This window comes from Podarcis melisellensis (assembly GCF_964234715.1).
Source record: "Podarcis melisellensis genome assembly, chromosome: 4".
Classification (NCBI taxonomy): domain Eukaryota; kingdom Metazoa; phylum Chordata; class Lepidosauria; order Squamata; family Lacertidae; genus Podarcis; species Podarcis melisellensis.
The window spans coordinates 10,013,824-10,038,005 of NC_138531.1; the positions used below are offsets into that span (position 1 = coordinate 10,013,824).

Consider the following 24,182-nt stretch of genomic DNA (forward strand, 5'->3'; position numbering starts at 1 on the left):
ATCAGGACCAGCTTCCCCACCAGAGCGTAGTGGGGGGGAAGAGTCCCATGGATCAGGGCCAGCGTCTCCTCCAGCAGGGAGAGAAGAGGAGTCAGGGCTGACCACGCTACATTCGGAGAGTGAGGGAACGGAGGGGAAGTCAGACCCAGCTAGCCTCCCCGAAGGGGGAAGCAGTGACAGGAGCAGTGTAACGGTCAGGAGGAAGGTTGCCGGCTGGGCGCGCGCGCCAAGTTCAAATGTACAGGCGCGCGGGACAGCAGAAAGCCCGGATTGGGAACCAGGTCCTAAAGCCCGCCAGAGGCAGGGGGAAGAATCAGGGGACTCAGCGTCAGAAGAGTCCAGAAAGGGCAAAACCCCAGCGGACAGGCGGACCCAGAGGAGGAAGGAGCAAAGGAAGAGGTGGAGCAAGGCTAGAGTCTTAAACTGGTGTCTGGGGGGAGGAGATTCAGACGGAGCTTCAGCGGTCTAGAGTTTGAGACGTAGGGCTGCGCGCCGCGGCTTTGAAATCGAAACTGAACTTCAATAAAGACCTTTGTAAATAGTAACGAACTGGCGTTGGTCCTTTGTGAGCTGGGACCTCGGGCAGCTCTGACACACACATTCTACTCATGTAAAAACACACTGATTCCCAGACCATCCGTGGGCCGGATTTAGAAGGCGATTGGGCCGGATCCGGTCCTCGGGCCTTAGTTTGCCTATCTTTGTATTACTGTATATTTTCTCTTATGGAATATAAAAGATTTGTTTTCATCTTTGTAAACTCAAACTTAACTGTTGTCTTTTCAAAGTCGTAGTTCGTTAATGAGACTGGTACTTTTTCTGTGAGGTTATGTTCACAGACAAAGAAATAGTAGTGAATGAGGACTGTCCCAGGGCCCCACAATTAGACCAGAGCATTTTGGGCCTTGGACATGACTCTACGAGTTCAAATACCAGCTTGCCATCTATAGATGTTCTTGTTGCTCCTGTTTCTTAGACATGTTCTAGTATTTGAGTACTGAGGACAAAAAGAAAAAAAAAGGTTTGGGCGTGCCTACCTGTGCAACCGAGTGTTTTTCTCCCCCTTTGAGAATAAATAGGTGGAAATTTCCCTCTAATTTGATCTTTTCATCCCTCCAGTGTGTGGGTGGTTTGAAGCTATGCCAAGTTGTACCAAAAGTGCTATACATGAAAAAGAGTTTCAACGTGGCAAGACATGTCTGAGGTTGCTGATTGGCCTGGGAAAGCTGGTTGTGGCTGTTAGGAGTAGTGTAACTGGTAGAACTATCTTGGAAAACCTAAGGTTACATTGATTCTGTATGCATGCCATTGGCTTGAATTCTTTCCCAGTTCTCAGCAATTTCCCCCCCTTTAAGATCATTATGCAAAGATGTTTACACCTAACTTGGCAATCTTCTAGCCTGGCCATTTTTATTCTTTTAACACAAGAAGGTTGTTTTCCACAACAGCTTTTGAAACAGCAGAAAACCGATTCTTAAACTTTGTCAGAGAATGTGACATTAAGGGAGTTGTGAATTCAGACGCTCAAGTTTATCTCCTTACATTCTCTCAAATACAAGTTCTCTCGATTCCCAGGAGAATATATATTTAATCAGTTTGTATATATACAGTTTAGGTGCTTTGTGACTGATCTGAAACCTAAAGTAGGTTGACCAGCAACACTAACGCAACGGAGAGAGAGAGAAAGAGAAAGAGAACGAAAGAGAGGAGAAAGTGATTTCCAGGAGAGAGAGAAAAAAACCTGGATCCCATGCAAAGGCAGTTATTGTGCTTGCCTTGATCTGCTATTAAATTATATGGTCAGGATAAATTGTGAAGTTAGGATTATGCCCTGCATGCGATCCCCACCTGACCACTATTTAAATGTTACATTGGCCTTCATCCAATGATTGCTTGCCAAAAAACATAACAGAACCCCAGCAACTGAGCACAACCTGCTTTTAAAAGGGTTAGGTGCTGTCTGTGCTAATTTGAAGAACGTTGGCTAGCTGACACGGAAGTGAATATCACGTCTTGGGGTGTTTCCAATCATCCTCAAAGCGAAAAGGATCTCTGCCTCCAGCCCAAATGTAAGTATGTTGGGAAACTATGAACAAGCTACTCAACCCTGTTTCCTGAACGTGGTTTTCAACCATGTTATTTTTGAAAAGTCTTCTTGTAATGCACCTTCCATATGCCTTGCTCTTTGGAGAAAATGAAAGGAATGGACTATTTCAGAGTAAGAACTGCAGAATTAGTTTAGACACAGTTTTTAAAATGATCATATTTTTGTTTGACATGAGATTTATTTTGCTTTTTACTGCTGTGTCTTGTACTATGACTCTGATAGTGCAATCCTTTTTTAAAAAAATAATATTTATTACTTATCCAACAATTTAAACACTACAAAACAAAATAGACAATACAATACAAAAACACCACACAACACTAACACATTAGACTAACACAACAAAATAAAAACAGTTTAAAACACATCATACATCATACAGTTTCATCATCCTATCCTTCATTCACTTATTTCAACGACCTCCTCACACCTCCCTTTTTGTATTCCACTTCTGTTAATTGTTTCAGCAATTCCTTTCCATCTTCCTCTGTTTTCTATCCTATAATTATCTTAACATATTCTAACCTTATTTTTTCTTTTAATACTCTAATAATCTATTTATACTTAATTCCTTATAACATTTCTACTAAAGCCATATAACTTCATTCCCACATTTTTCTAACATTCATTAATTTTACAATATTTCTGTAGATAGTCTTTAAACTTTTTCCAATCTTCTTCCACCGACTCTTCTCCCTGATCTTGGATTCTGCCAGTCATTTCCACCAGTTCCATATAGTCCATCAACTTCATCTGCCATTCTTCCCGGGTGGGTAAATCTTGTGTCTTCCAATACTTCGCTATAAGTATTCTTGCTGCCGTTGTTGCATACATAAAAAGAGTTCTATCCTTCTTTGGCACCAATTGGCCGACGATGCCCAGGAGAAAGGCCTCTGGTTTCTTCAGGAAGGTATATTTGAATACCTTTTTCATTTCGTTATAAATCATCTCCCAGAATGTCTTAATCCTTGGGCATGTCCACCAAAGGTGAAAGAATGTACCTTCAGTCTTGTTACATTTCCAACATTTATTTTCGGGCATGATAGTGCAATCCTATGTGTACTTCCTCAGAAGTTAGTCCCAGTCTATCTAGTGGGCCTGCTTCCTGTGTTTAGGACAGCAGACTAATTTTAGGAATAAGAGAGCAATCATCCTGATCCTACTTTCTTTATGAGAAATCACAGAATGGCATGCAACTGTTTTCAGGACTGTACACTTTCTAATTTATAACCATCCTGGGATGAAAAGTTTTCTTCCACTTCTGTCCTAGGATGGTAGACTCCTGAGAATCTCAGCTCTGATTCTCAACTAAGCTTTTCAGCTCTAATTATTCTCGAAGACCGGCTTTCTAACACTCTGATGTGTTTCAGTTTGGAAAACGATGACAAAACATGTTCTCCATAGCAGAGAGCACGTGTTGCGGTGGGGGATACAAGCCACCCATTGTTGCTGGGTGGATTTGTGGAGTGACCCAGGCAGTGAATTGGTTAATTGGGTCGCTGGGGAGAATTGCTTGTTGCCAATTTTGAAGGAGGGGTCAGAGGTTTTAAATACTGGACGCCCAACTTTGGGCGTCGTCTTGGCTGCTTGCACCGGATCACCAGCCCACCCTCCCTGTATTGGGGGGGGGGTTGTTTGCTTGACCTTGCTATGCCTGTCATGGGGTCGTCTGCTTTGAGGCAGGGGCCTGGTAGGAATTTTGTCCATTTGGCTGATTGGCTGGTGCCATTTGGTTTTTGCCTACTGCATAGCAAATCGTCACAACTTGTAAGGTTGGCGGTTAGGCATTGGTTCAAATTGGTTGGTGGAGGGGTAAGTGCCTACCCCTCCAATGGTGGTGCGGAAAGGGAATTCCGTTAAAGGAATCCAGGGGCTTGCCATTTTCTTCGTCCTTGTTCCTGGCATCGGACTTGGGCCGTGCAAGCCACCAGGAGCATGAGGGTGAGAAGTGAGGGACTGAGGCCCAGCTTCATTTTCTCCCAAAATTGTTTCCCTCACTGGCTTCCACTGGAATCCGGAAGTCAGTTCTGTCCCTGGGCAAGGACAGATAGTCGGAACCAATGCCTAAGCAACCACTCACTTGTGTGTATTTAAATAAAGTTGTGGCCAAAATCGTGCCGAAAACCCAAACCAAAATTGATGTGTGATGTGTGAATTATTGGGGGGTGGCTTGAGGACCTCGACACACAACAGTGTTGTTGTTCCTGCTATTGAAATGAAGCTGGTTGTACAAAGGTAAGACTCAGATCCATTTCCCCACCTATTTTCCCCCATGCCCATACCAGACCCCCCAACATCCTGCTGATCAAAATCAGAATACTCATATTTGGGTCTTGCCCTCTCGCTGGATTTCTGGTCCTGTGCTCTGGCGCAAGCTTTCTGACTTGCACCAGAGTGCGAGACCAAAAAAAGGAACATCTGATCAGAAACCAGGATGGCTTCTGTAATTCCGGGATGTCCCACTCGAATCGGGACAGTTGAGTGGCATGCCATACTTACCAATGTTATGTGTTCCACACACACCCCTCCATGAAAAGTGGCCACAAGGAAGCATTGGACCTGAGAAAAGTTCCTCTCCTCTTGAGTTTGTCCGACTGATGAAGGAAAGGGATATCTAAACTCTAAAAACTGAAATCAAACGTCCGAAAAAGACAACACTCCATTCACAAAGTGGGCGCTGACTAATACCCATCTCTTGCAGATGTGCGCACAAGAGCCAGTTCCCAAATGTGGTCTTGCACATGACCACACCATCACTTTTCTGGGTGAGCGAGAAACATTGCCACTTTAGAACCAGTTCTCAGTGGTCCCAACTCTGCAGAATGAGCAAGAGAGGTACAGAATGCAACAGGGCTGACCTATCACATTTTGAAGTGAAATAATACACACCACCCCATGCGTAAGTGAAGAAATACATGCAGCCAGCTAAAGGGGGTGAAGCACAAGACCATTAAGTCTGAGGAGGCCCCCCAAAGCCCATTACATCTGGAGCCTAAAAAGGTAGCCAGAATAAACTGGTTCAGGATTTCTGCAGATAAAGCTCTTGGTTTGGTTTTGTTTTTTTAAAAAACACATTGGCAGAGAATGGAAATCCTCTCACTGTACTCAAGATCATCTTCCATTACAGATCCCAGGAAATCCAATGGAGGGGTGGCTGTGTGGTGATGGGGGAGCAATGTTAACAGGCTAAAGAGAATGAACCCTGGAACTTGTTTGTACATGATAAGGACATATTAGGATCCAGCTTTTGCTTGATTATCAAAAGGGGTGGAACTCCTATCAGCAATCGGCTATCAGATATCATTCTCTTTTATCACTTTACTTATCATCCCAGGCAATTATTCAACAATGGTAGACAAAGTCGGTCCTGATAAGCTAGGCAACATGTTTGCCATCCTCGAAACCAGCTCTGTGAACTGACTTTCTCTTACCATAATGTGCTTTTGGAATCACGAATGAGTCACAGTGGTCACAATCCAGTGTACTATGCAAGCTATTATTGCATTCTTTGCTTCATTTTCATCGCTGAGTCTTCCACCTATGCAAATATTGTTTTTCCGGTAAATCAAATGATGAATGCCAATTCATATGCAGCTATGAGTTTCTGTGTTCTTCAAACTAGGGTTGTAGCCACAGGGGCAATGGGACAGAGGTCTCCTCTGGGCTCTCTAGGGCAATTTCTTGAATATGCATGCAAGGGAGTATTCTGCTTCATGGTATACTGCCTCCCAATGTTTTCACCAATGTGGGCTGGTGGGGGATTGTCAAGCGCTTACTATTTATTTTTCATTTTACTGGAGCAAAATGAAAATCCAGAGTGGCTTATGAATAGAATACTGGATTTGGAGCAGACAGGCCCCATTTTCATTACTCACGAATCTCGCTGGGTGTCCTTGGGCCAGTCACTGGTAGGGCTTATCCACACTTAACTTTTCCCCTGCTCTTTCCAGCCACAGGTCCATGCTCCCTGTCTGAACACTCCTTTTTTTGCACCAGAGCTTTCCCTGTGAAAACCCACTCAGTCGCCAGAGCACAAGACTCTTAATTTCAAGGCCATGGGTTTGAGCCTCCCATTGGGCGAAAGATTCCTGCTCTGGAGGGGGTAGGACTACATGATCCTCATGGTCCCTTCTGACTCTATGATTCTGTAATCTATTGTCTTGAAAGCTGAATCGGGGCAGGGGGAAGAGTGCCTGGACAGGGAGCTTTGAAGCACGAAGGAAAGGTCAGTGTGGATACTCAGCCAAAGGTGCTTCACAGGGTTTTCATGAGGGAATTATGGATGAGGCCACATGTACCTGACTCTGCGATCGCTGTGAGAAAAGTGGAATACAGGTGCAATATTCATTTAATTAAAATATCGGTGTGTCACCTTTTCACCTCCAAGGCACCTGATGAAAGAGAAAATAGAGTCAAGGTTAGTTACCGTATTTTTCCGTGTATAACATGACTCCATGTATAAGATGACCCCTATTTTGGGGAGCCCTCAGCAGTTGTTGAGCTTCTTTTGTAAGTTTGCTGAGATGTTGAGCAGCTTTTCGGCGATCCCCTCCTCTGGCTGACGGAACTGGTGCCGTAATACGCCACATACTGGCACTCACCAAATACTCTTCCTAAGCCGGAAAGAGTGAGCAAGCAGCCTCCTCATTGACATTTCCCTGCTACGGCCGCAGCACCAGTCCTTGCTTACTTAGCATATTAACCCGTGTATAAGATGACCCCCAATTTATCACCAAAAAATTCAGAAACAAAGGTCGTCTTATACATGGAAAAATAAGGTATATTAAATATATCCTCTTTCCCAGTCTTTTGATGTCACTGCTGCAGATCCAGATCTATTCTTTGAAGGTTCTGCAGCTGGATGCCCATGAAGGTGTGCTACCAACATGACCAAGGCAAGGTGGTAGCACTTGGATGTTTTCATCCTGAAGGTGTGCAAATCTCCTTTCCCAGGCAGTGTCAAGCTCCCAGCTCTCCTTACTTGGTGGCCATGGTAACTGATGAAGGTGAGAGCAAGGACTGATATAAAATGTCCTCTTTATGAAGCTTTATGAAGCTATTAACAATAATTATTATTATTTATGATTTATACCCTGCCTATCTGGCTGGGTTTCCCCAGCCACTCTGGGCAGCTTCCAACCGAATATTAAAAACAATACAGCATCAAACATTAAAAACTCCCTAAACAGGGCCACCTTCAGTTGTCTTTTAAAAGTAAAATAGTTGTTTATTATCTTGACATCCGCTGGGAGGGCGTTCCACAGGGCAGGCGCCACTACCGAGAAGGCCCTCTGCCTGGTTCCCTGTAACTTGTCTTCTCGCAGTGAGGGAACCGCCAGAAGGCCCTCGGCGCTGGATCTCAGTGTCCGGGCTGAACGATGGGGGTGGAGACGCTCCTTTAGGTATACAGGACCGAGGCCGTTTAGGGCTTTAAAGGACAGCACCAACACTTTGAATTGTGCTCAGAAACATACTGGGAGCCAATGTAGGTCTTTCAAGACCGGTGTTATATGGTCTCGGTGGCCGCTCCCAGTCACCAGTCTAGCTGCCGCATTCATATCTACTAATAAGTCATTCTCCAAGTATGGATCCTTGTGTAGCCAAAACAGCACCACTCATTTACAGGAGGGAGGCGCTGAAGGACTCAATGGAACCCCAAGATGTTAGTACGACCACCACCCAACCTTTCAGTAAAATAAGCAGTTCCATGAGGACTAGGGTTGTTGACTGATTTTTAGAGTGGGGAGATGGAAACCCAGGAATTGTGATGCAGGAATGCTAAGGTGTATCCTGGAAAACAGCATGGCTGGCTGGAACCCTGAATAGGAGCACTCAACACAGCAGCATTTTACTAGCATGTGTTAGACCTGTGCATAATTCTAATAAATGGTAAAAAGAAATATGGCTCTGACTAAAACAAGAAACGCCAGCATATTAGACTACCTGCTTTTAATGTTTTCTTACCTATATTGATTTATGACTTGCCTTCCTAGGCCCCTACCCCTCACCACCACAACATTTGGAGACAAAAATTCTTTGACTTTGTTTTTACTACTATCTGCCTTCTATCCTGAAAGCAAAGGACTTGGAGCTATGGCTGAGAGTGGCTCTTTCCCCACCAAAGTGGGCTTTGCTCTCGTCTTGCAAAGTGAGTGGTGATGAGTCATTATGACCACAATTAAATAAGAATTTCCTGCGTCACAGCCAGTGCAAGCTTCCTTTGTTCTCTCCAGTGTGCACTTTGCTCTTTATAAGAATTCAAATATAACCCGGTAATGAGGTTGTTCTTTTTCAGTAAGCTTAGCTTCTCACAGTCCTTTCTAGCTTACCGAACCAAATGATGATTGCATCACTGAGTTTAAATGTTCTGCTAAGGGCCAGTTCATACATGCTTTGGTGCTACCGAGTCCCGATAGTCCCTACATGGAATTATAATGTTTCCTATCATCTTAGACAGGGGTTGCCAACCATTTTGGACTAGTGGGAACATTTCAGTTTTTGAGCCTGTGCCAGTTACAAAATGGCTGCCAGTAGGTATGTGTCACAACGCAACATGGCTGCTGTATGGGGTGGGGGAATGGCATAACTGAAAATTAGACCATTTGCTGTCATTGTTGCTTCCTCGCATCCACTGGGCAACCTCGTACTTACCATGACAGGTCAGCTATGCCCTGCTGTTATTCCCCATGCCAACCCTGAAGAATTTAAAGGAGGTCAGTGTTGCCCCCACCGGTTCCTAAAATTGACTGGCAATAACTCCTTCCAGACTGTAGTTCCTTGTCCATGATGGAGTCTTCTACTGTCAGTGGACATTGATGAATATACGCAGGAAAAGTAGAAATGTTGTCCTTCCTTTCATCATTAGTTATCATGCTGGTTTATATGCTTTTTAATCACTGACTCTTTGGGACTGTTGTTTACATGGGTTTTTGTATTTCATACCCTCTGTGTGTATGTATATATTTATATGTTTTTTGAGACTGAACTAGGAAGACAAAATCAATCAAGGACCAGCAAAGAAGCAAAGATTGTCCTCTGTTGCAGACATAGAGCAAAATTTATCTTGCACCCTCAATGCAGGTTTTTTTGGGCTTGTAATTTCTTTTATAGTAAACTTTACCTTTACCTTTCCTGCCTATAGAGGTACAGTCCCATTCAGTATTGTGTTTGGAAATTGGGACTACTCCAGAATTCTAGCTATCTGGAAAAGTACAAAACAACAGTGTTTACTTGCGAAAAGATACCAATCAGTGACATAAGCCTGAGAACTGGAAATATTTCTCATAAGAGAGACCAGCGCAAGTCAGTTCTTGCAGGACTTCCCCATCTAAACTCCTGCAATTGAGCTGCTTTCAGAGAGAAAAATTGTGTCATCTGGACAAATCTCAGTGGTTGCTATTTAATCCATCACCATTACTAATTGACCTCATGCTAATACATGAGGAATCCTTTTGTGCTCATTGCATACAGGTACGATGAGGAAACATCACATAGAAAGAAGATTCTGTTTAAGGTATACAGTTACCTTACTTCCTACAGAACATGACAAACAAGGCAGGTGCTGAGGCAGGTGATAAGTAAGAGCGAATAGTTTATATATGCGTGCTAAGAATACTCTGTGTAGTCAATAATTTCGGCTATACCTCCAGGACCTTAAAGAAGGAAACACTGTGTCAAAGGTGGAGAAATTAGTAATCACTGCTAGGGTGGAGCATGCAAGGGCCCCGGCTACAGGAACATTAACGTATAAGGAAAGAATGAAGGCCCTGGGAGCCAAAAGAAGTTACCAAATCAGGACAGGTGATTGAGGCAAGGCAATGAATTTTTTTTATGCAGGAATGGTATTGCCTAAAGGTGCGAAGTGGACCATCTCAGGCAGCAGATTTTGGGTATCCTTAAAAACAGCACATTCCCAGTTATTTATTGTTGTTGTTGTTTAGTCGTTTAGTCATGTCTGACTCTTCGTGACCCCATGGACCAGAGCATGCCAGGAACTCCTGTCTTCCACGGCCTCCCGCAGTTTGGTCAGACTCATGCTGGTAGCTTCGAGAACACTGTCCAGCCATCTCATCCTCTGTTGTCCCTTTCTCCTTGTGCCCTCAATCTTTCCAACATCAGGGTCTTTCCCAGGGAGTCTTCTCTTCTCATGAGGTGGCCAAAGTATTGGAGCCTCAGCTTCAGGATCTGTCATTCCAGTGAGCACTCAGGGCTGATTTCCTTAAGAATGGATCAGTTTGATCTTCTTGCAGTCCATGGGACTCTCAAGAGTCTCCTCCAGCACCATAATTCAAAAGCATCAATTCTTCGGCGACCAGCCTTCTTTGTGGTCCAGCTTTCACTTTCATACATCACTACTGGGAAAACCATAGCTTTAACTATATAGACCTTTGTTGGCAAGGTGATGTCTCTGCTTTTTAAGATGCTGTCTAGGTTTGTCATTGCAGTTATTTATTATTCTGTAACAACTGGGGCAGAATAATTATTATTTATTATTCTGTAACAACTGGGGCGGGGACACAGGTGGCGCTGTGGGTTAAAGCCTCAGCGCCTAGGACTTGCTGATCGAAAGGTCGGCGGTTCGAATCCCTGCTGCGGGGTGCGCTCCCGCTGCTCGGTCCCAGCGCCTGCCAACCTAGCAGTTCGAAAGCACCTCCGGGTGCAAGTAGATAAATAGGGACCGCTTACCAGCGGGAAGGTAAACGGCGTTTCTGTGTGCAGCTCTGGCTCGCCAGAGCAGCGATGTCACGCTGGCCATGTGACCCGGAAGTGTCTCCGGACAGCGCTGGCCCCTGGCCTCTTAAGTGAGATGGGCGCACAACCCCAGAGTCTGTCAAGACTGGCCCGTACGGGCAGGGGTACCTTTACCTTTACCTTTAACAACTGGGGCCTGTAAAATGTTGCATTTGTGCAGTGTTCCAGCCCATCAACTGGCTGCTTCTAAGATATTCCATCCCGTTCCCCAATTCCTGCTGTTTTTCTGGTTCTGCCCCCCCCCAATACCCGGTCAGTGTATATTCAGTCCTTATGTTCAGTTCTCATGGGACTGTTTTGGGTTTGGTGTTCTTGGGTTTTTTAAATCAACTTAGTCTCTTCCTCCCCTCCCTTGCTGCAAATATTTTTTGTTCTTCTGTAAACCTCGGGGTTCTCTTGAGCATGCTGATATCCTCCTCTTTTTCCTCTAGGCTCCACTGGGGCTCCACTCATGTCAACACTCACATGCTGAGTTTGCTATTAGAGGGTGTGATCATATTTATTCCTTAATTGTAAATTAGGGACACCAGCATGCACTTAACTAGCTCTACGTTTGGGGCAGATTAAAGCCCTTGATATTCAAGGACAGAACCACCAGCAGGTATTTATTATGGAAAATATTATTACTATTATTAAGATGGCCGTCATGCAAATCCTGAGACTTGCGGGGAAATGTTAAACACTAAGAGTTGATTTATATCTCTTATAGCAATGTTTATTCACACCAGTCTAAATTATCCTTTGCATTTTGAAGCAAGGACTTTATGCACACCTAGGACTTAGATGTGCATAACTGTTTTGCTTGTCACTTTCCGTGCAAAACTAAGCTATAACAGCTTCTTTGGAATGATCGTATGTGGTTTGCAACACAGGGAACCTGGGACGATGCATGGGAAATCTTCACTAAAACATTCCACTAATAATTTGCAGTTATTCGGTCAATTGCTTTGGGAGCATAATAAAGCAAGTTCACATGCTGAAATGTAAACATGCCATTTCCCAGGTTTAGAAACAGCTCATAATCATTTTCTTGGATAATGAAATGTAGAAGTTGGTGTCCAGACATTCCTCCTGAAATTAGACTTCCTGACCACTTCTCAGCATTTGAACCCAAGTAGGCCAACAGCAGAAGACAATATTATTTAAAGATTTTTGTGAAATACTGAATTGATTTCCCAACCAAATTTTATCTTATTTCTCGTTTTTATTTTTATCCTTAAGTACATGTGCTACATCGTGAATAACTTTGAGAACATAAGTAACTTAGTCAACACTGAGGACCACAACTTTGGAAATCCAGTCCACTCTCCTGTTTAATAGTAATCTGCTTGGTTTCTTTAAAAGGAATTTTCTGTTCTTGTTATCGTTTACCTACACCACTGCCTTTTAGTTCATTGGACAATGGAAATTCATATGTGTTTGCTTACATGCATTTTCAGTACATTAATGCATGACTTACCATCACAAAGTCATCTGCAAAATCATCTGTGAGGTGATAGACAGTAGGATCAAAGACAGTATGGGCAAGAGAGGTTCATGAATTTTTCCATCAGGGAAGAGGGAATATCACAAACAAACAAACAAACAAACAAACAAACAAACAAACAAACAAACAAACGTGACTAGCAACAGAGAACAAGACACCTTGGCTTAACACCACCAACGAAATTTCCATCTTATTTAACTACCTTATCTGTGGTGATGCACAGGTATGCCTTTATAAAGGCTAGATTCAATGTTTTCCCATCAAATGTGTTGGGTAACAGACTCTCCAACGGACAGATCTCACTCCTCTGTGACTGTAAAAGTAGATCTATAGAATCGTTATATCATATAATCTTCTGTTGTCCTTTACATTCGGCTTCACGGTCCAAGTTTCTGGCCCCATATTTATCGAGAATTGCTGACAGACCTCAGGAAGCCCAAATAATATACTTATTAAACGACGAAGACTCAAGTAGATCCCTTGCAGTCGCTAGATCCCTGATTAATGTCTTATTTCATAAGAGGAGAAATGGATCACTGTATGACTCTGACAGCTTAGCCAAACTTAAGAACCATCAATAGGTGCCAGAACTAAGACGCATATCCCCCAAAATCTGAGGGATTTGAATCGTGGTTGACATAGAGGGAGCTTATTGTATATAGTGCTTACTTAATTGAAATAAAATTGGTTTTATATGGGTGTTTTAACTTGGAACTGTTTAAATTGTATTGTTTATGGATAAATTTTGATGTATTGTTTTAGATATGGGCCAATGGCCATAATAAATCAAACTAACTAACTAAGAGAACAAGACCAAAACGTCTGGTAGATCTGGTGACTGAACTAACACCCCCTCACTGTAAGAATCTACACTTGTCAATGGAATGTCCACCCTAATTCTTCCCACATACAGTCCCTAAATCTATCAGAGTGGTTCCCCCAACCCTATGGAGCAATCTGGAAGAAGAGACAGGGGGAAAATCCCCTGTGCGCTGATGGAACGTGTCATTTGGAAGCTACCCCTGCTCTGTGAAACCTGTATTCCAGATCTACACCTCGGTTTGTGCTACACCTGCTGCCCATCTGTGTGTTGACCTTGTATTCAGACAATGTCTTTCCAACCACTACTGAAGCGCCCCATTTTTCCCCTGGCTCCCTACACTGCCAGCTCAGCTCTTAATTAATTTCAGTGCTGCTGCAACAAAGCTTCACCACTGCCCTTTCCCCTTCCCCAATCCAAAATATCAGGTTAACAAACCCGAATTACACTTCGAGGTTGTCACATGTTACCTCCCCACTCCCTTCATCAAGATAGGGATGACAACACTGGACTACTTTGCAGGGCTGGTATAACCCATACTCTCCCAGCCACAGTCTTGCCTGCTACCATATACAATAATAATTGCTCTGTTAATGCCAGTGCAATCTTTAAAACTTGGAATAAATTTGCATTTTGGGGTAAAACAAGTCCTGGCTTAGAAAGATTGTGTGCTCCTGTAACTTTGCTGCTCCTTTTTTTTGTTTTTGAGTTGATACAATACTCCCCCATCACATTAAAATCCTGGATTTTAGGTCGTGCAGTCAATTCCACGCCAGGGAACGACCAGCAGAAAAGGCTGATAATCTAGAAGAGTCGAGATCATGTGTGTTTCACTCTTGCTTTTGCTGTGTCTCATTGGCTAGATCTTCTTTCCTAAATGTCACTGGTTTGACTTCATTGATTGGCTAAAGGTGGAAGAAGGTGAGTTGCTTTCAAAACAAATGTGAATTACCGTATTTTTTGCTCTATAAGACGCACTTTCCGCCCTCCTAAAAAGTAAGGGGAGATGTTTGTGCGTCTTACGGAGCGAATGCAGGCTGCACAGCTATCCCAGAAGCCAGAACAGCAAGAGGGATCACTGTGCAGCGATCCTTCTTGTTGTTCTGGCTTCTGGGAATCAGAATATTTTTTCCTTGTTTTCCTCCTCTAAAAACTAGGTGCGGCTTATGGTCTGGTGCGTCTTATAGAGCGAAAAATACAGTAAGTGCTTACAGATTTGGCCCCATATCCAAGCTTCTACAAATGCTAGAAACTTGTCCTTCCTTCCTTCCTTCCTTCCTTCCTTCCTTCCTTCCTTCCTTCCTTCCTTCCTTTCTTTCTTTCTGAGAAATCAGGGTATCTGGGAGTTATCGTTCATCCAGGTGAGGACTGTAAGGGCAGGGAAGGAGGAGAAAGAAAATGGCGTAGCAAAACTACATTTCAACAACGTGAATGTGTCTGCAACAAGTGCCAAAAAACTACCAAAAACAGAAGGCTCTTTTGACACTCACGAAAACAAACTTAAAACAAGGCAAGTAGTTTCAGCTCACTCTAATTTATATCCCCTTCATTCCATAACAAAATCCTCCCTTATGGTTTTAGGATTATCTTCACAAAGAAAATGCACAAGGTTTGGTCTACAATCGAGCTTGTTTATGAGTCATCCTCTTGACATGTGGTGGAATTTTCATGCTAATAAGCATATTTTAAGATTGGATCCTTAGGATCAGATCCTTATGAATGTCTTCATTCAGCACAGCACGTATTAGCACAAACAAATGCAAGCCACAAATCTTTGGGAATATCTTTAGCTGAATTTTTTTGGGGAAAACTATCTGTTGATACTTTATTTTATCACCCAGTGAGCCGTGTGCATTTGGCAGCAAAGGCTGCTTTTGCTTTAGGGAAAAAAATTACATTAATATTGACTTGATTGCCTGATAAAAGCAATGCTACAAAAGAATATTGCAAAACCTCAGAGGTTTGGCATGTTTTTCTATGTGGGTGGAAGAGTGTGCTGTAGCCAAGTAAGAATGAATCATGAGCCTCTAACATAAAGGGGAAAAAAATACTAGAAGATATAGTTTTTTAAAGGATGACAGCTAAAACAACAACGTTTGTAGGCCTATGCATGTACATGCAGCATAAAGAGACTGATATAATAATGGTGCAAGATGAGACATCTTTGGCAACAATGTTCTTTTCTCTTTCCTGGTGCTGCAGCTTTTTAAAAAAACCAGTACGTGATATGAGAGTGGTTTGCTTTTCAGATACCAGACTATCTCCTGTGAGCTAAAGTGCACTCAAATGGACACTAGTGAATGGTCCAGGAGAACCTGTTGCGATGTTGAAGCTACAAGAGTACAGGCCTGACCAGTGTGTCAATAAGAAACCGTATGTTAGCTGCTCTGAACTTTCAAAGGAAAAGAGAGCTGTAGAGGAGAAGGCTTAAGGGAGAGGCTGCTCATGGCTTTATTGGGTGGGGAAAGCAGATGTATACATCTGCGCAGTTGTCCCCTGACATGTTTTGAGGCTGTGCTGATGATCTTTCATCCTTTGGAATTGCTAGTAAGCCATTGGGGCAGCTGGTCCCAGTAGCAAGAGACGGCTTCGGGGTCCTATATCAAATCTCACAAACCCCAGTTTGTTACCCTTCCAGTTGGCTGCCTCCCGTCAATGGGGAGCTCCTATTCTGAGAGGCATAACCTTCACAAAGAGAAGCAACTCCCCACTGCAGTCCTTGGCTCTCAAAGTCTCGGAGGCTCCACACGGACTTAAGATGGCATGGCGCTTGGCAGGGAACCCAACTTCCTGTTGCATGTTTGGCTTACATGTAAGAGTAAAGATTGTCTGAATAAGGGGGGGGGGCATCTTACAAAGGTGTTTGCTTTGTTTCCAGAGTTAACTCTACTATCGAATGCCACTTTAGTGGATCCCTCCCTCCTTTGGCCCAGAGCTAAGCTTTTGGGCCAGCACAAGACACACCAACAGTCCAACCAACCCAAGCTGTGCTAAACCTTTTGGCACACAGACTTTTTAACATCCGGAGTGTATGTGTGCAGGAAAGATTTTGCAGAGGCAAACATCACTCTCTGGTCAGGGGTGGTGGTGTCTTAGCTGAATTTAAGATAAGGTGGCCAATGGTGGTAGCGATAGTTGTTGTTGTTGTTTTGAAAGAGTGCAATCTTCCACTACCAACTGGCCCAGTGCATTTCAGTTCTCTCCCTGATGCTTTGGCAATCCTGGCAATTGCATACCCTGGACTCATGAAGTAGTATTCAGTTCAAGAGATACATCTAAGGAGTATTTGAAAAACTCACAGAGCATTCTAGCAGGCTGGATGAATCTGTCCATATTGGTTTCTTGGTTTCTCCAACTTTAATTTCAGTTTGCCTCACCTCTGGATAAGTTTGTGAATTTCTTTTTAAAAAGTTCTAATGAAAATCCACCAGTGTTCTCCTGTCAGTGTTTCTCCATATTTTTGTATGAATTTTGCCTAACAGATACATTTTTGCAACCAACTATCTTCAACGCAATTCCTTTTTTTAAAATGTTAATTTCACTAATATATGCATTCTTATGCACACCTTCCTCTAATAAACTTTGTGTACTTGTGTTATGGCCTGAGAATTGCATCACAGAACTCAGAGAAGTACACATTTTGCAGAACAGCTGTATTTCATTTCGGGAAGTGTGAATTAGGCAGGTTGCAAATCTCATTTCTCTCCCATCTCTAGATTTTGGAGCATGCTGCTTAGATACTTTGTCCTGCTTGCCTGTCCTGAGTCGCAGCCAGGCTTCATGTTTTCAAAAATTGGGAGCAACCATTTTTCAAAACCAGCTATGGATTTTGGAGTTTGTTCTTTCTCGGTGGAACTTTTCTTGCACATTAAAGAACCTGGGAAGTTAGAAACCACTTTGTAAACTTGAACATTTAGCTCTTGAACTAAATATGGAAAAGTTAAGTGAGCAACGAGGAAAGGGATTTTCTTTTAAGAGTTAAAAGGGAGCATGATATCAGAATAAATGAGCCGGAGCTGCCATTTAGTAAGTCTAGGGTAGCGATCAGAACATTTCTCACCGCCGGAGAAGTGAAATTCTAGAACATTCCCCCTAGAGCCACTGGAGTAAAGGAACTCACTCACTTTGAAACAGAGTGAGTTAACACTTATGAAGTATACTGCATGGAGACTTTTCATCTTATGCCTGACTGACTAATAGATTGGCGAAGGGAAGGCGGGGGGAATCCTCCTCCTTTGAGGTAACTCAAGTGGGATATTGGATAGTAGTAATTAAAAATGCTAATACTATATTTTCCCTGAAATGAAGAGGAGGGGAACACTTCTTGCTTTCATGTTCAGAATCAAAGTGATTCCCCATGGTTTTTTGTTTGTGTGTGTACATGGCAAGAAATTTCTCCTCAGAACAGATTGGCTAGTGAGTGTCGTGCCCATCCCCTCCCTTTCTTATGGAGTACAATCTGGCTGGGTTGCTTGAGCTTCCACAGCATGTTTTGTGTTAAGCAATGACTAGTCTTACAAACACCTCTAGCATAGTACTCTTCAATCCCACCTGCTCTTGATTTGTGGCCTGTTGTATAACCTGGCCCGAGCCTGCAATATGACCTAATCTTCTAGGGATGCAATATGACCTAATCTTCTAGGGATTCTTGGGGAATCTTCAGGTCAGGAATTCCAGTTCTTCAGTCCTGTAATTATATGGACTATCAATGCACCCAGAGGCAGACAGAGGTTTCCTATTGAGTGCATACTCAGTGTTGAGCCACGGACAATCTCATCTATCTGGAAAGTATATTGTTAAGAGCTTGTGGGTACCAGACTCCCCTGTGTTGTGAGTTTGTGGGTGCCAGACCTTTTAATCCCTGGATTCAGCAAGTGTTAAAATATAAGCCAGGTTAGCTTCCTCGTAAGGAAATCGCCTGGGTAAGGAGCCATTAAGAGTATAAAAGAGAGGGAGATGAGCCATTAACAAAGCAAAGACTCTAGGCCGGACCTCAGATAAAAGACAAAGACACAAGTACTATTGGTCCCTAGGGCATGAAAAGTCAAGGTAAAATCTCAGTGCAATATTGTAGCATATCATAGGACATCATGCCATCCTTACTTTGAACATGCTCAGTGGACCTCAGAATAATGTCAAAGAAGAAAAATGCAAAACCAAGAGGGAAGGAAGAAGATTAAATGGACTTGCTTTGAGCCCTTAACAGCTAATAATAATAATAATAATAATAATAATAATAATAATAATAAATAATAAAAAAATTATTTGTAATCCGTCCTCCCCGGCCGGAGCCAGGCTCAGAGTGGCTAACATCATATAAATAATACAATATGCATAAAAACAAGCAATCAATCGATTAAAATGCACCCCAAAATTAATTCAAATAAATTAAAATTAGAACTGAACAAATGACAACCCTCAGAATAAAATTGAAAGCGGTTAATACTCTTCAGGACCAACTGTTTCCACTGATATTATAAAGACCTGTGAGCGGGCTGGTTCATTGGAACCCTGAATCAGAATATTCTTGTTAGGAGCCCGGGTGAAGAAGTACTGCAACATTTTGTGACAGGGTACACTAGTAATTGACAAAGATTTTGCTGCAATCTAATTCTGGTCTTTAAGTTCTCCTGCTATAGTATCTGCAGAAACTTTAAAGCAACCCTTTTTGCTCAACTCTTCAGCAGTTGATCTTGGGATAGAAATAAAGCAAACATTTAGCGCAGCAGTATTGAATTTGGGAGTAGGCATATTGCCCATAGATCATTAACCCACTTGACCACCTTGTATTCCGCCAGGAGCACCATCTTGTTCAAAGGATCATCAAGTACATATTTGGAAATCCAGCTAAGGAAGAAGGAATCTAGCTATCTTCCCTCCCTTCTCTACTCCCTCCAACCTTTTGGGAGCTGCAAACTGGTTGCTAACTCCTCTGTCAACAAATAACAGCATTTGCATTCTTCATAGGTACGGTGATAGTATTGGACCTACTTGCGTTATATCTTATGAGGTAAATGTTTCCTCAGAAAAAGGCTTTTTGATTCCTTGACATGGGAGACGACACATGAGTGGAAGACAGTGGTGGAGTGTACATGTCTGTCATGGTCATGATAAGATAAGATAACAGAAGAGTAAATCTTTCTGCATGCTTCACGTTTCTATCCAAAATGTGATGAATTGAAAACGGTGATTATTATTTTTTTTAAAAAAAAAGCATTGTGAAGACAGCTTTAATTTCTGTAGCTTTTACTGCCACTCCCAGATGAATGGCACACGGCACATCTATAGCACATGAATATACATGTTCTTCGTTTAAACAGGTGAGGTCTTTGCATGGAAGCTCACCTCAGGATGGCTGCACCATCAAGTGACGATTTGAATGTGCAAATGACACTAGACACACACCACACAAACAGCTTTCATACTGTCTCGAAGTGAGTGGATTTAGTTTGTCTGGTCGACACATCAAGCGGAATGAGGGAGCAGAATCCTGAGATGATAAAAACGGATAAAAGTGGACACAGGTGAGGGGGGGGAGTAGATGGGTGCCATTTTTGAACAAAGCATCTTGTTTTAAAAATACGTTTATTAAGTTTTCAAAAGCAACAACATACCAACAAAACAAACAATAAAGAAACAAGCAGCAATGTTTGTGTGGAGCACATTATTGCTGTTGGAATAAAATAAACAGAAGGAGGGAGGCAAACTTTTGCAGACATTGTAATGAAATAGATTCCGCCAAGGGAGATTTCAGAAGTAATAAGGTAGCCTCATCACAAAGAAGCATGTGTTATTGGGGGTCTAGGCAGCACACTATTTGGGGCATATAAATGGTGCCCATAAAACACCAAAATAAAACAACATCAACTTATTTATACCCCGCCCATCAGGCTGGGTTTCCCCAGCCACTCTGGGCGGCTCCTACAAAATATTAAAAATACAATAAAACATCAAACATTAAAAACTTCCCCAAACAGGGCTGCCTTCAGATGTCTTCTAAAAGTCAGATAGTTGTTTATTTCCTTGACATCTGATGGGAGGGCGTTTCACAGGGTGCCTGTTTCCCTGTAACCTCACACCTTGCAGTGAGATAACCGCCAGAAGGCCTTTGGAGCTGGACCTCAGTGTCCAGGCTGAACGATGGGGGTGGAGATGCTCCTTCAGGTATACTGGGCCGAGGCCGTTTAGGGCTTTAAAGGTCAGCACCAACACTTTGAATTGTGCTCGGAAACATACTGGGAGCCAATGTAGGTCTTTCAAGATCAGGGTTATGTGGTCTCGGTGGCCGCTCCCAGTCACCAGTCTAGCTGCTGCATTCTGGATTAGTTGCAGTTTCCGGGTCACCTTCAAAGGTAGCCCCACATAGAGCACATTGCAGTAGTCCAAGCGAGAGATAACTAGTTGTTTCGTAACAACTCTTAGAATGTTCCTTAGAATCCAGGCAAGGCAGTGCCCCTTAATCGCTCAAATCATCCATCTCTAGAGGCTCCTGGTGCAGACTAATATTTATTGCAAGCTTTCTGCTCTGTTTATACCCTCACTAGCTTAATCTTCATGGCTGGAGTCTTATAAGAGTCACATCCACCCCCACATCCTGCATTTCCTCATATTAAAACAGAGCGTAGACAATGAGGTAGCTTTTGCATCGGGATAAATTTTCCTAACTGAAAAATGAGGATTTCATGGATGGCATGACTCAACCGCCCACTGCAAGTGTGAGTTGGCTACGGTCTTTGTTAAGGGACGCGCGATAGCCAATTGTATGCGGGTGTGTGAATGAACTGTGTTATGGATGAAAAAGAACAGGGGAAAGCATCTATTTCCTTTTGTGGGCCTTCTTGCATAATACAAGCACAGTCCTGTATTATGTTAACGCTGTTCTGGCTACGACCACGTTAGCCTCCTCAGATTTGATGTGTACAATTGTTCTCTATTTAATCCCTATGGGTAGCTACAAGTACTGCAACATTTAATTGATTTATCAATTAGATTAAAAAACTCATTTGTCTAAAATGGTGTCACCAATTAACTAGGCGGCAGATCTCTCTATTTCTCTCTATACAACTGCAGATGAAAAGCTCTATTTTAAGAGAGGCATTCTTCATTTGATCTAATATACAGGGTTGGTCCTACCATTAGACACACACAGAGAGACAGCTGCTTCAGGTGGCAGAAACTGTTGAGCAGGGTGTGGCAGAGAGGTGCTGGAGGCTAGAGCATTGTGCACCACACTGTCATAGGTACAAGAGGCAGCAAATTTTCAAGTATGATTCAATTGTCGGTCTAGTTAGCGGCTCTACAAAGAATTGGGATGAGGGTGGTGGGGTGATATACAATGGTACCTCGGGTTAAGTACTTAATTCGTTCTGGAAGTCCGTTCTTAACCTTAAACTGTTCTTAACCTGAAGCACCACTTTAGCTAGTGGGGCCTCCTGCTGCCACCACGCTGCCGGAGCACAATTTCTGTTCTCATCCTGAAGCAAAGTTCTTAACCCGAGGTACTATTTCTGGGTTAGTGGAGTCTGTAACTTGAAGCGTATGTAGCCTGAAGTGTATGTAACCTGAGGTACCACTGTATTGTCTTTTACCTCAGGCAGGGAAATAGCTTGTTCCAAGATACTAGTGCTAAGATGATGCCTCTCATAACACATGTGTATTATACCTTGGCACAGTTAGTTCTGTTCTGTTTTTGTTGTGATTGTATTTTTTTAAAAAATAAGATCATATATATATATAGAGAGAGAAAGATTTAATTCTAGTAATGTTTAATTGTTTTTTTAAATGATTGCTTTTCTCTCTCTATGCTTTTAGCTGTTTTTATTTTATCTGTAAATCATCTGGAGCCCCTGTCAGGGAATATTTTAATAATACATCCAAACACTGCTCATTCATTCTCCTAATTCTTCTATGCGAGTTCTCTTATACCACTCTCAGCCCCCAGATGTTGCTACAACTTCCATCATCCCTGATCGCTGACCGGGAAAGGAGTCCAAAAACATCTGGAGAGCTATAGGTTCGCCATCCTTGGTCAACCTGGTCAGTCCCTTCTGAGCTGTTTTGATGCCATGGCCACCAAAGGGATTAACCAGGTTAAGCTGAATGTTCTCTTGCAAACACCTTTGACATGAAAAAGGAACTGAGTGGGTGTGTTTGCCCAAACCCCTCAAGTCTCCCTTTCTCAATCCTCTCACATTACTTTTCAGCCAGGTATTATTAGTCTCATTTCCACTCTTCAGTTTACAGTGACGCCATGTAGCCAATCAGATGATGTCACCAAGATCAAGCACTGAGGGCAGAGAGGAACCTTGCTCTCATCCTGAATTAGCTTCGGAGACATCATCATGCAGCCAGTTCTGACTGAATAAATGATGATATCACTACTATTAGGAAGAAGGAGTGAAGCTGGAGGCAATTGTGCTCAACACTCAAGTCTGGTAGAACTTCATCTTAGCATTGGACATTAGCATTACATTCTACCATATCCTTCTGTAGAGGTGAGCTGTTGCCGTATCAGCCTTGCCAGCCTGTACAATAAATGCTAACTTTCACAAAATGTCTGCACCCTAATATATACTCAGATACGATCCTCCACGTTCCACACTAAGTATATGAACAGTGTCTTTGATGCAGTTCACTTTTTCTGTTAAAAAGTAAAAAAACCGGCAGGGTATTGCTATGAAAAAAATCCCTCTCTCTGAGTGTATATAATTGAAGGTGTGCTATTAAAACCAAAGACATTTCCTGAAAGTTCAAAGGAGTGAATTGCAGCATCTTAATGCGCAGCTCTTTTTTTTTTTTACTGCCTTATAAATTGGGGTGTTTCTTTCAGCCATTAACTTTTGTCATGCTAACTCCAGTCTGCAGCAATATGGCTGCGAAGGAAAGAAACGGAGAGATTTGATTCTCTGCCCTCACATAACACCAGAGAAAGTTCATTTCAAGCCCAGTTCATTAATCCACTCACTGGGGTTGAGAAGGACATGGGTTTTGCAGCTTCAGTCCCTGAGCCACTTCCATTTAAAAGGGACAGATAGCGAGTGGTGCAAATTATCCCTGACCATGACCCAGAGGAGCTGCTGTCAGTCAGAGTAGACATTAGACAGGTAAAGGTAAAGGTAAAGGTAAAGGGACCCCTGACCATTAGGTCCAGTCATGGCCGACTCTGGGGTTGCGGCACTCATCTCGCTTTACTGGCCGAGGGAGCCGGCGTGCAGCTTCCGGGTCATGTGGCCAGCATGACTAAGCCACTTCTGGTTAACCAGAGCAGTGCACGGAAATGCCGTTTACCTTCCCACCAGAGCGGTACCTATTTATCTACTTGTACTTTGGTGTGCTTTTGAACTGCTAGGTTGGCAGGAGCAGGGACCGAGCAACGGGAGCACACCCCGTCGCGGGGATTCGAACCGCCGACCTTCTGACAGTGGCGTAGCGTGGGGGGTGCAAGGGGGGCCGGCCGCACCGGGCGCAACTTCTGGGGGGGCGCGCTCGCTGCCTCCGGAGTCGCCCAGAGCCCCATGGCAGCGGCTCTCAGCGCTCGCTGCGGAAGGCGCGCCAGGCAGCCCCTCCTCACCGACGGGCAGCGTTCACCTGCGGGGCTCGGCCAGCGCGCAGGGTTGGCCGCATGGAGTTGCCGGGGAGCCGCCGCCGCCTGCCATGCCGCCCTGGCTGCTTCAGCCGCGTCCGACAGCCGGCTCGAGGCTCCTTCCGGCTGGGTCTCCCGATGGGGTGCTGCGGGCGGAGGCTTCGGCACCAAGCGCCACGCCACCCACCCGCCCCGACGGGGCCCGCCCACCCGCGCCGGAGGCTGGCCAACCCACTGGCCCCAGAGGCGCCCCCTCCCCGCGCCAGAAAGAAGCCGCGTCGGGGCTAGCCGGGCCGGGGAGGGAGACCAAGAAGGCTGCGCCGCGACGCCCAAAGACGTGCGTCTTGGCGCAAAGGGGCCCGCGGCACCCAGACGCGGAAGGGACCCTCTCCCCCTGACCCGCCACTGAACTGCAATTCCCAGCTCCCTTGGCAAA

At 43.7% G+C, this 24,182-nt stretch overlaps 1 protein-coding gene and 1 long non-coding RNA gene across 2 annotated transcripts in view; both read left to right on the plus strand.

The window, feature by feature from the left end:
- The window catches only part of KLF5 (KLF transcription factor 5), a 193,389-nt gene that overhangs the window by 66,720 nt on the left and 102,487 nt on the right, over positions 1-24,182 (plus strand). The window lies entirely within an intron of this gene.
- LOC309367760 lies at positions 1,775-22,717 on the plus strand. The gene is made up of 2 exons (XR_014167330.1): positions 1,775-2,069; positions 22,106-22,717. It is a non-coding gene; the product is annotated as an uncharacterized lncRNA (long non-coding RNA).